This window comes from Hevea brasiliensis, chromosome 18 (genome assembly GCF_030052815.1).
Source record: "Hevea brasiliensis isolate MT/VB/25A 57/8 chromosome 18, ASM3005281v1, whole genome shotgun sequence".
In the NCBI taxonomy this organism is placed as follows: domain Eukaryota; kingdom Viridiplantae; phylum Streptophyta; class Magnoliopsida; order Malpighiales; family Euphorbiaceae; genus Hevea; species Hevea brasiliensis.
In genome coordinates this window covers 48,175,444-48,186,735 of record NC_079510.1, presented here as the reverse complement: position 1 = coordinate 48,186,735, position 11,292 = coordinate 48,175,444, and the positions used below count along the sequence as shown (strand labels likewise).

General features: G+C 32.4%; 1 non-coding gene across 1 annotated transcript; it reads left to right on the top strand.

Moving 5' to 3' along the window:
- Positions 1–1,349: 1,349 nt before the first annotated feature.
- On the top strand, positions 1,350–1,457 carry LOC131176104 (small nucleolar RNA R71). Its single transcript, XR_009146232.1, has one exon. It is a non-coding gene; the product is annotated as a small nucleolar RNA R71 (small nucleolar RNA).
- Positions 1,458–11,292: the final 9,835 nt, after the last annotated feature.

The following is an 11,292-nucleotide window of genomic DNA, read 5'->3' as shown; positions in this document are numbered from 1 at the left end:
ATCACATAAAGTTTTTGTAGAACATGATTCCCCAATGTGGCATGGAATTGAAAAACTCCTTGGATCCTTGAGCTTTGGAGGAAGTTTCCTTTGGAGGATAGCACTGCATTCTTCTGTCAAAGCTACAGTTTCATGGTCTTCAAGTTTCCTCTTGTTTGAGAGAATTTCTTTTAAGAATTTTGCATAAGAGGGCATTTGTGAAAGAGCATCAATAAAAGGCACATTTATGTATAGCTTCTTCAAAACCTCTAAGAACTTTTCAAATTACTTATCAAGCTTGGCTTTTTGAAATCTTTGTGGAAAGGGAAGTTGTGGCTTGTAAGGTTCTGGAGGTATATACTTCTCTTCCTTCTCTTCAATTTTCTCTTTACATTTTTCTGCACTTTCTTTTTCACTTTCTTGTTTTTCACTCTCATCAATTTCTTTCTCATTTTCTCTCTTATCATTATTTTCACTTTTCTCATTTTTTTTCACTCTTCTCATTATTTTCAACTTTCCCACTTCTTAAAGTAATAGCTTGACACTGCTCTCTTGGGTTTTCTGGTTGACTTGGAAGTTTTCCAAAAGACTTGGTACCTGAGGAAGATGCATGTTGTGCAATCTGATTTTCCAACATTCTGTTATGTGTTTGCATTTGTTCTAGCCTTGCTTTCATCTCTCTCATCTCCTCATCATGCTTAGTTTGGTTAGCAAGAATCTATTGTAATAAAGCTTCTGTGGTGGAACTTTGTTCTTGCTATTTTGGTGGAGGTGCAGGATTCATGTTTCTCTGCTGAAAATTAGGCAATGGTTGCCTATTTTGCTGATATGGAATTCCTTGTTGCTGTTGTGGCTGAAGATTCTGATTTGGGACTTGACTTTGCTGATTTCCCTATGAAAAGTTGGGATGATTCCTCCAATTTAGATTATAATTTTGAGAGTAAGGATTCCCCATTTGTTTGTTTCCATAATTACCAACATATGCAGCTTGCTCTCCATAGTCTACTCTACAGCTGGTAGTTCCTTCTGCATAAACAACTTGTTGTGAACTTCTAGATGATGATGATGAACTAACCAACATACTTAAATCTTCCATCTTCTTAGCCAAAACATTTGTAAGTGCATCAAACTTTGCATTAATCATGTTGAATGGATCAAGGTCATACATTCCAGCAGCTTGCCTCTTTTGAGTTGGAGCTGGTCCTCTTGGACTACTCCAAAGATGAGTATTCTTTGCAATTTTCTCCAATAGCTCATAAGCTTCATCTTCATGTTTCATAATAAATTCTCCTCCTCTTTGATCATCAATTATCCCTCTAATTACAGGAGTAACATTAGTGTAAAAATTCTGATTTATCATCCATTTTGGAATGGCATGATGTGGGCATTGTCTCTCTAATTTCTTCCATCTCATCCATGATTCATAGAGAGTTTCATCTTCTCTTGGTCTAAAAGCTGTCATTTGATTCCTTAATTCTTGAGTTTTTCCAGGTGAAAAATATTGTGCAAGAAATGCATCAGTGAGTTGCTCCCAATTTGTAATGGAGTTGTGAGATAAAGAATCAAGCCAATCCAATGCTCTATCTTTCAAAGAGAATGGGAATAGCTTCAATCTTGCTGCATCATCAGATACTCCAGGTTGTTTTTGCATATCACGAATCATAGCAAACTTCTTTAGATGTGTGTGTGAATTTTCAGAAAGGTGTCTCCCAAATTGGGAATTTTGAATCATTTGAAGAACCCCAAAATCCATCATGTAACTATTTGCATCAATTCTCGGTCTTGCTATACTCTCTTTTAAGTCATTAAAACGAGGAAAAGCATGATCCATCATACTTCCCTTAAGCACATTAGCATTTACAATCTCTTCACCTTGGGCTACATTTTCATTGTTTCGATCATTTCCAGCATTACCACTAATTCTAATTCTTTCATCAGCCATGTCTGCTTCAATTTTAGTTTCTCTCAAGGCTTCTTTCCTTTTTCTGGTTTCTTTGTTGTTGGCTTTACAAAATTTCTCAATTTCAGGATTAAACAATAAGGATGTGTCACTTGTGCTTCTAGCTCTTCTCATAAAAGATTAAGAGTACCTAAAAAGAACAAACAAACACAAAATGAAAAGATAACAAAGATAAAACTATAAACAACTAAAATAATCAAGAATTCAATCTTAAACAAACAACTCCTCGGCAACGGCGCCAAAAACTTGATGTGGCCCAACCGCAAGTGCACGGGTCGTGCAAGTAATATAGAAAAGATATCGTTCCCGCGAGGAGTTGTGTTAACGATTGAATTTTTGATATAAAAAGTTGACTAAATTAAACTATCTTTGAAATTAAAGGAATAAATTAATGGATATTGAAGTATGAATTCTATGTGTAAAAATTAATGATCTATTCAATAATGTAATGATTTAACTAAATTTGCATCAAATTAAAATAAGCAAATTGAAATATGATAAGATTTAAAATGGAAAGTAATTAAATTCAATTGGAAATTAACAATGGTAAAAAAGGCGATTCTGGAGTTCAGGAATTCATATTTAAGCTATTTTGGGATTTTAAATTGGTTATCCAATCTTGTGGAACTTACGGGTTTTAAGGAGATTAATTCTTAAATCCTTTGAATACCCTTTCGAGTGGGACAAAGAGTGCCTTAATCAATCTAATCCTACTTTCATGGAGTTAAAGTTAATCAAAACCCATTAAGTTCCTTAATTAATCTGTAAATCCTTTTAATCCTTAGTCTATTTCTAGATCTAAGTTAATTAAGTTCAATTTCTTGATTATCTATCACAAGGTTTTCTCCTTTCGGTGCCTCGACCATGGATTAAGAACAACACTTGATGGGATCCTACATTAAGCATGTCATTGAGCACACAAGAAATGAATAAAACTCATTAAAACCAAAAAATATGGATTACCCAATCAAAATCCACAAAATATCTCAAATATTACATCCCAACTCCAGAATCTAATGAAAATTACTCACTATCCATAATATTTACAAGATATTCTAAGCTAATATGGAAATAAAACTTTAATCTAAGCTAAGAACTAAGAAACCCAATACAAGAAAGGTAAGAAATATGCAAGAAAGGAAAGAAAATTCCAAATCTGTTGGAAATAGTGTGGGTGACGTTTTTGACTCTTCAGCTGCTGCCCTCTTTCTTTCCCTTTTCTCTTTCTTTTCTCCTTTTTTTTTTTAAATGGGATAAGGGTCTATTTATAACTTTTTCTGACAAGGAGCACTAAAATGGTGTGTTTGAGGCTTGATTTTCTGAGAAAATCTTCTGCCAGCTCATTATGAAGTCTTTATAGGACTGTATAAGTGGACTGCATAAGTTATGCAGCCCCTTATGTAGTTTTCGGCTGGTTTCTAGCTCTCTGTGCGAAACTGCATGAGCAAGGTGCAAGACTGCATAAGTTATGCAGGATTCCATGAGGTTGCATAAGGGAGGCAGCGGCAACTTATGCAGATTTCGGTAGGTGCTTAGGACATTATTTCTTCTCCTTATGCAGAACTGCATAACTTACGTGGCAAGTTATGCGCAATTTGGCCAATGCATACTTCAACTTTGAAACTTGTTTTTGACATCTTTGGCTGTAGAAATCACTCCTCAAAAGTAAAATTTCTTTTTAGTCCCTCAAAAGCACCATTTTTCCTACAAAATAAAGTAAAAATTACAAATTAATCCAAAATTGGCAATTATGAAAAACTATCTAAATAACTAATGAAATTAGGTAAAAGTGACTAATAATCAAATAAAATGGCTATGAAATTAAACCTAAATTACTATGCAAAATGTATGCAACAACTGTTGAGCTCATGGGAGTTCCAATGTTTTTCATAACTTCCATTTTGAATTTCTTTAGCATATCCCTTATGTACTTGGACTAATTTATAAAAAATTTATCTTTCATTTGTTTGATTTGCAATCCAAGGAAGAAAGTAAGTTCACCTATCATACTCATTTTAAATTCACTTTTCATCATATTGGAAAATTTCTTATAAAGGGAATGGTTAGTAGCACCAAAAATGATATCATCTACATAGATTAAAAACTATCTAAATAACTAATGAAATTAGCTAAAAGTGACTAATAATCAAATAAAATGGCTATGAAATTAAACCTAAATGACTATGCAAAATGTATGCAACAACTGTTGAGCTCATGGGAGTTCTAATGTTTTTCATAACTTCCATTTTGAATTTCTTTAGCATATCCCTTATGTACTTGGACTAATTTATAAAAATTTTATCTTTCATTTGTTTGATTTGCAATCCAAGGAAGAAAGTAAGTTCACCTATCATACTCATTTTAAATTCACTTTTCATCATATTGGAAAATTTCTTACAAAGGGAATGGTTAGTAGCACCAAAAATGATATCATCTACATAGATTTGCACAATAAGCATGTCTTTTTCTAGTTTTTTAATGAAAAGAGTAGTATCCACTTTTCCTCTTTTAAAATTATTTTGAAGCAAAAATTTACTAAGTCTCTCATACCATGCTCTAGGAGCTTGTTTTAAACCATAGAGAGCTTTAGTAAGCTTATAAACATGATTTGGAAAATGAGGGTCTTCAAAACCAGGAGGTTGAGCCACATAAACTTCTTCATCAATTTATCCATTTAAGAATGCACTTTTAACATCCATTTGATAAAGCATGAAATTCTTAAAATATGCAAATGTACACAACATTCTAATAGCTTCAATTCTAGCAACCGGAGTAAAGGTTTCATCAAAATCAATACCTTCCTCTTGGTTGTATCCTTGAGCTAGTAGTCTAGCTTTATTTCTAATTACATATCCTTTTTTATCCATCTTATTCCTAAATACCCATTTAGTTCCAATAATAAAATGCTTTTTAGGTTTAGGAACAAGTGTCTACACTTTATTTCTTCCAAATTGATTTAATTCCTCTTGCATAGTAAGAAGCCAGTTCTCATCATTTTAAGCATCATCTTATGTTTTGGGTTCAAATTGAGAGACAAAAGCAATATTACCAAAATATCTTCTAAGTTGAGCTCTTGTCATCATTCTTTGTGATGGACTATCAAGAATGTCATCTTTGGAATGATTTCTATGGTACCTCCATTCTTGTGGAATGTCTTGATGTTGAGGTTCCTCAATTTGTAATTCTTCCACATTTGGTTGGGAGTCTTCTTGAATTTCAACATTTGTGGAACAAGAAAGTTCTTATTCTATGTCATTTTGATCATCCTCTACTAGTTGTTTTGGATCAAGCTCATCTTTATTTGAATTCTTTGAATTTAGAATCTACTCATTTTCATTATTATAAGAATCTTTCCTTTGCAAGGAAGTGTTAGCATTATCAAAAAGTATATGCATTGATTCCCATGGTCAAGGTTTTTCTATTGAAAATCCTATATGCTTTGCTATTTGTTGAATAACCTAGAAATATTCCCTCATAAGATTTAGCATCAAATTTTTTGAGATTGCTGTCTTTGTTATTCAAAATGTAACATTTGCAACCAAAGACATGAAAATATGCAATATTAGGTTTTCTTCCTTTCCAAATTTCATAAGGAGTTTTCTTTAAAATAGCTCTAATGGAAACTCTGTTCAGAATGTAGCATGCTATATTTACAGCATCTACCCAGAAATATTTTGGTAAACTATTTTTATTCAGCATTATTCTTGCCATTTCTTGTAAAGATCTGTTTTTCCTTTCCACAACTCCATTTTGTTGTGGAGTTTTAGGAGCTGAAAATGTATGATAAATACCATTTTGAGAATAGAAATTTTTAAACAAACTATTTTCAAATTCCTTTCCATGATCGCTCCTCAAAAATTTAGTGCAATATCCTTTTTTATTTTGAATTCTTTTGCAAAAAGCTTCAAATACATCAAAGGTTTCATCTTTATGAACAAGAAAGAAAATCCATGTGAATCTTGAAAAATCATTAATAATTACAAATGTATATGCCTTGTCTCCTAGACTTCTAGGTGTGATTGGACCAAAAAGATCAAGATGTAATAACTCTAATGGTCTAGAAGTAGTTACAACATTTTTTGATTTAAAAGATGATTTTATATGCTTACCAAGTGCACATGCTTTGCATTGAAATTCTTTTTCAAAACTTAACTTTGGAAGGCCTCTAACAAGATTTCTTCTAGAAAGTTTAGCAAGTGTACTCATGCTAGCATGTCCTAATTTTCTATGCCACAACCATGCACTATCATCCGAAGTCATAAAGCATGTTTTACAATTTTCTTCAAGACTTGTTAAATCAAGTAGGTAAATATTATCTATTCTAGCACTAGCAAACATAACATTATTTTCATGAATCTCACAATGTGTAGAAGTAAAAATGACTTTAAAACCATTATCACACAGTTGACTAACACTTAAAAGATTATATTTTAATCCTTGTACTAATGCAACATTTTCAATGCAAGGATTTTTACCAATAGTTTCATATCCAATAATTTTAGCTTTACTTTTATCACCAAATTTGACATAACCTTCTTATTTCAAAGTAAGAGAGGAGAATTTGCCTTTATTTCCTGTCATGTGCCTAGAGCAGCCACTATCGATGTATCAGTGTTTTCTTTCCAGCATACTCCTTAGGCAGATCTAAAATCAGTTAATTGTCCTTAGGTATATGTATCAGAGTTTTCTTTCCAGCATACTCCTTAGGCAGATCTGAAATCAGTTAACTGTCCTTAGGTACCCAAGAAACTTTGGGTCCTTGTTTATTAGTGATATTAGGTAGGGTTCCTTTAGGCGCCCACACTTTCTTGGCCTTAAAGGTTCTTTTTCTAATAGGACAAGCATTAATCATATGACCTTTATGATTGCAATAAAAACATGTAATATTTGGTTGAGAAGAAGATGAAGCTTTAACAAAATAATGTTTGTATTTTTCATATTTCATAAATCCATCATAACCAATTCCAAATTTTTCATTTGTGGATCTTTGATTCCCAAGAAGTACATCAAGTGTTTCTTTTCCTTTAGTAAATTTAGTTAAATCTCTTGTCAAAGATTCAACTTTTGCTTCAAGAATTCTGTTTTTCTCAAGAAGTTGTTCACAAACTTCTTTTGGTCTTTGAAGCTCAACATTAACTTCCTTAAATAAATTAATTTGAGATTTGTAAAATTCATTTTCCTTTAAAACCATACTCAAAGAGATATTTTCTGATCTTAAAGCATAATTTTTATGTATCAAAAATTTGCATTTCTTTTTAAAAGATCTATATTTATCATATGTCTTTACAAATGCAAGTTCTAATTCATTAATATTAGAAAGTTCAAGATTTACCTCATTTTCACTATCTTCAATGTGCGAGCTTTCACCTTTTTCTTCAATTTCCATCATATAAGTATTTGCAACATCTTTGTCACTTGTTTCATCATTTGATGAAGAGTCACTATCACTCCATGTTGCCGCCATTGCCTTTTTACTTTTATTCTTTCTAAACTTGTTTTTCTTCTTCAATATAGGACACTTTGGCTTAATGTGGCCTAGTTTGTTACACTCATAACAAACTATTTCACTTGAATGATTTGGAGTCTTTGGAGCATATTTCTTTATGAACTTCTTGTATTTGTTTCCACCTTTTCTAAATGCTCTTTTGAATCTCTTAACTATCATAACCATATCTTCATCATCATCACTTGAAGTACTTGAATCATCACTTGAACTAGCTTTGAAAGCAACACTTTTCTTTTTCTCATCTACCATTTCGGATATGAAGGCTATACCTTTCTTTTTCTTTTAATCACTTTCTTTCTCATCTTTCTTGTAGATCATCTCATATGCAATGAGAGAACCAATTAGCTCATCATAGATGTACTTTATGAAATCCTTGGTGTCTTGAATAACAGTGGTCTTTGCTTCCCATGACTTTGGAAGAGATTTCAAAATTTTCTATACAAGTTCTTGTTCCTTAAATTTCTTTCCAAGAGCTTTAAGAAGATTAACAAGATCTGTGAATGTTATACTCATTTCAGTAATAATTTCACCAGGTTTCATTTCAAATAACTCATAATCACGGATGAGGAGGTTTGCCTTTGATTCTTTCACTACATCAGTTCTTTCATATGTGACTTCTAGTTTATCCCATATTTCTTTTGCAGTTTGACAACCTAAAATATGATTATACTCATTAATATCAAGAGCACAATGAAGAATGTTAATGGCTTTAGCATTTGTAGAAATTTTCTTCCAATCATTATCATCAAATTCAACTTCAGTTTTAGGAATTTGCACACTTCCTTCACTAGTTTTATAAGGAACATAAGGACCATCTTTGATTATTCTCCAAGCATCAATATCAACAGATTGTATAAAGTTTCTCATTCTAGTTTTCCAAAAAGAGTAATTTGTGTCATTAAAAAGTGGTGGTTTAGTGATTAAATAACCTTCAATTAAGGGATCAGGTATATCAACCGAGTTACTAGATGAACCAGCCATGTGTATGGATCACTCTAAGGTGTTTAATCCTCAAGCAAGAGAGACAAGCTCTGATACCAAATTGATGTCCCAAAATATATCCAAGAGGGGGTGAATTGGACTTTAAAACAATTTTTCTATTCTTGTTCAAAACCTTTGAAAAATTGCAGCTTGGTTCAACCTAATTTTCTACTGTGAAATATGTGCAATACTGCTCAATTGATAAGTTGATACAAAGTTGGCTCATAAGCATTCAGTATACTGATCTAACAGGATATATTGGCATTCAATAAGAATTTCAGTAATCTAAATAAAATCACAACACAGCAAATAGAGCAGTAAACAGAATATATTAGTTGACAGCAGATATAGCAGTAAGCAAATTATATCAGATATCAGCAGATTCAACAGTAAATAAATTATCTCAGTTTTTAGCAGAGTTAACAGTAAACAGTATCAATTTTCATCTCAGCAAAAACACTTCAACCAGAAAATTAAAATGCATAAATGTAAAGAGTAAGGGTTGAAAAAATTAAACACTAAATTTTTATAGTGGTTCGGCTCAACTAGCCTACATCCACTCTCTCAAAGATCCCACTTTGAGTCTTCACTCCACTATTCTTCTCTTTTAAAGGCAAGAGACAAAAGCCCTTTACAAATCATCTTATCAAAGCTTTTACAAGTAGATTCACACTTCTACCAAGTGTTATCCCAAACGCTTTTCACAATCAAGCTTCAATAGGTACTTGAATGACCTCTCATAAATGATAAGAAAGTGTTTAAAACTCAATCTCACTACATACAATAGAATCTATAAAGAAGAGATGAGTAGGTAAGCCAATGATGAGCAATAAAACCAATTTACAGCACTTTGAATGAAAGCTTTAATGATCTTAAAAGGTTAGGAATAGTAGAGAGACTTTCATTAAGTGTAAAATGGCCAAGAGTGAGTGTATTTATAGCTTTGGATCATTTCTGACCATTTGAGAACTCATTTGAATGTTATAATTTTAAATTTCAAGAAAATAGCCGTTATTTTGTCTTTTTTTGTGATGTTGCGTAGAGTTGAGTCAGTTAGCAAATCAGTTAGCATACCAGACTAGGTAGCAAACCAATTAGCATATCAGGAAAGCTTTTCTGTATAACTTTGAAAACTTTAAGACTTTACACTAAATCATAATCATATACTTTTAGGCCATTGATGATATTTTGAAAACTTAGAAAAAAAAAAATTGAGGGATTAAAAATAAGTATCATTAGCTTCTACTCCTCAATTCTTTTCACAAGCAATCCTAAAAGTTAAAACTAACTTCTATACTATATGTACCTTCAAATTTGATCTTCAATGCAGCTTTGGAAGGTAATCTTTTCTTCCTTTATCTCCTTTGATTCATCCTGTGTTATCTTAAAATGTCATCCTTTCTTTAAAAGCATAAATCCATCATGAATTCCTTGAGTCTTTTTCTTTGTTCTTTGAGAAGCACAACACTTAAAACAAGGTTAGTTTGATTTTAGTTGAGTTTTATTATCATCAAAATCTATGCTCCTTTGAGCTCATGGGGTCAACAAGTTGTGATCATTTTGATTTGATTAGATATACCTGGATATATGTATTTGATGACTACTATTCTTCATAATTTAGTATTTCTTTGAAATAAATCATTTATAAGAAAATAATTCAATTGAATTCTCACATAATCATGTTTAATTTTTATTCCTTTTAAAATGAAAATTTTTTTATTCCTTTTAAAATGAAAATTTCTTAAGTTTAAGAAAAATTAAATTCTTTCATTCCAAACAAGAGAATTGATTAAAAAGAAATGAGTTGAATTTTTTTATTCTAAAGGTCTAATTTCCAAATATAAGTAATTAATAAAATGTTGTTATTTTAAATTTGCAATTTATTTATAATCCATATGTAACATCCCGTGTGAAAAGAGAAGGTCTCGGCTATAGCGGTCCTCTAAGAGGGCAAGGCTCGCTAGTGCCCTTGTCCAAATGGGGGGCATGAATGAACCGAGTCCCACATCTGAAAGGGAGGAAAAAGTGAAGGGCCATATAAGTGGCAAGCCTTCTAACCTGGATAGTGTGCTTTTAGTCCTTAAAGAAGGAGTCCAAGAGACAAAGTCATGGGTCCATTGAGCCAAAGAGGATAATACTATCCAGTGGATTAGAAGAGGCGTTACATATGGTATCAGAGTTGACCTTCCTCAGTACAGTGTGGTTCAGGGACGAACCAGGCGAAAACTAGTAGACCTGTAACATCCCGTGCAGAAAAGGGAAGGTCTTGGCTGGAGTGGTCCTCTAGGAGGGCAAGGCTTGCTGGTGCCTTTGTCCAAATGGAGGATAGGAATGAACTGAGTCTCACATCGAAAAGGAAGGGAAAAGTGAAGGGCCATATAAGTGGCAAGCCTTCTAACCTGGATAGTGCGCTTTTGGGCCTCAAAGAAGGGGTGCAAGAGACAAAACCGTGAGGTCCAGTAGGCCAAAGTGGACAATACTATTGAGAGGGACGGAAGGATCGTTACACTATATATTTATTAAAGCTAAGCTAAAAAGAATTTAATTTTTGGTGTAGTCTAGGATGAAAGGGCTAAATTCATATCGATGTGATATTCATTACACATAAAAAATCAATTATATATTTATAAAAAAAAAGGTTATAATCTTTTCGTCCTTTGTGGTTTTTCTTTTCCCCTTCTATTATAATTATAGAATAATGGAACCTGCTTGAAAAGTAGCAACTCGAAAACTCGAAAGCAAAATTCAAATTTTGGAAATCAAGTGCAATAAGCTGAATTCTCTTTAGGGCTCTTTAATGACTGCATTGTAATTTATATACTGATGACATATTATCACCTGGTAAAGTTAATATAGGAATTTATTG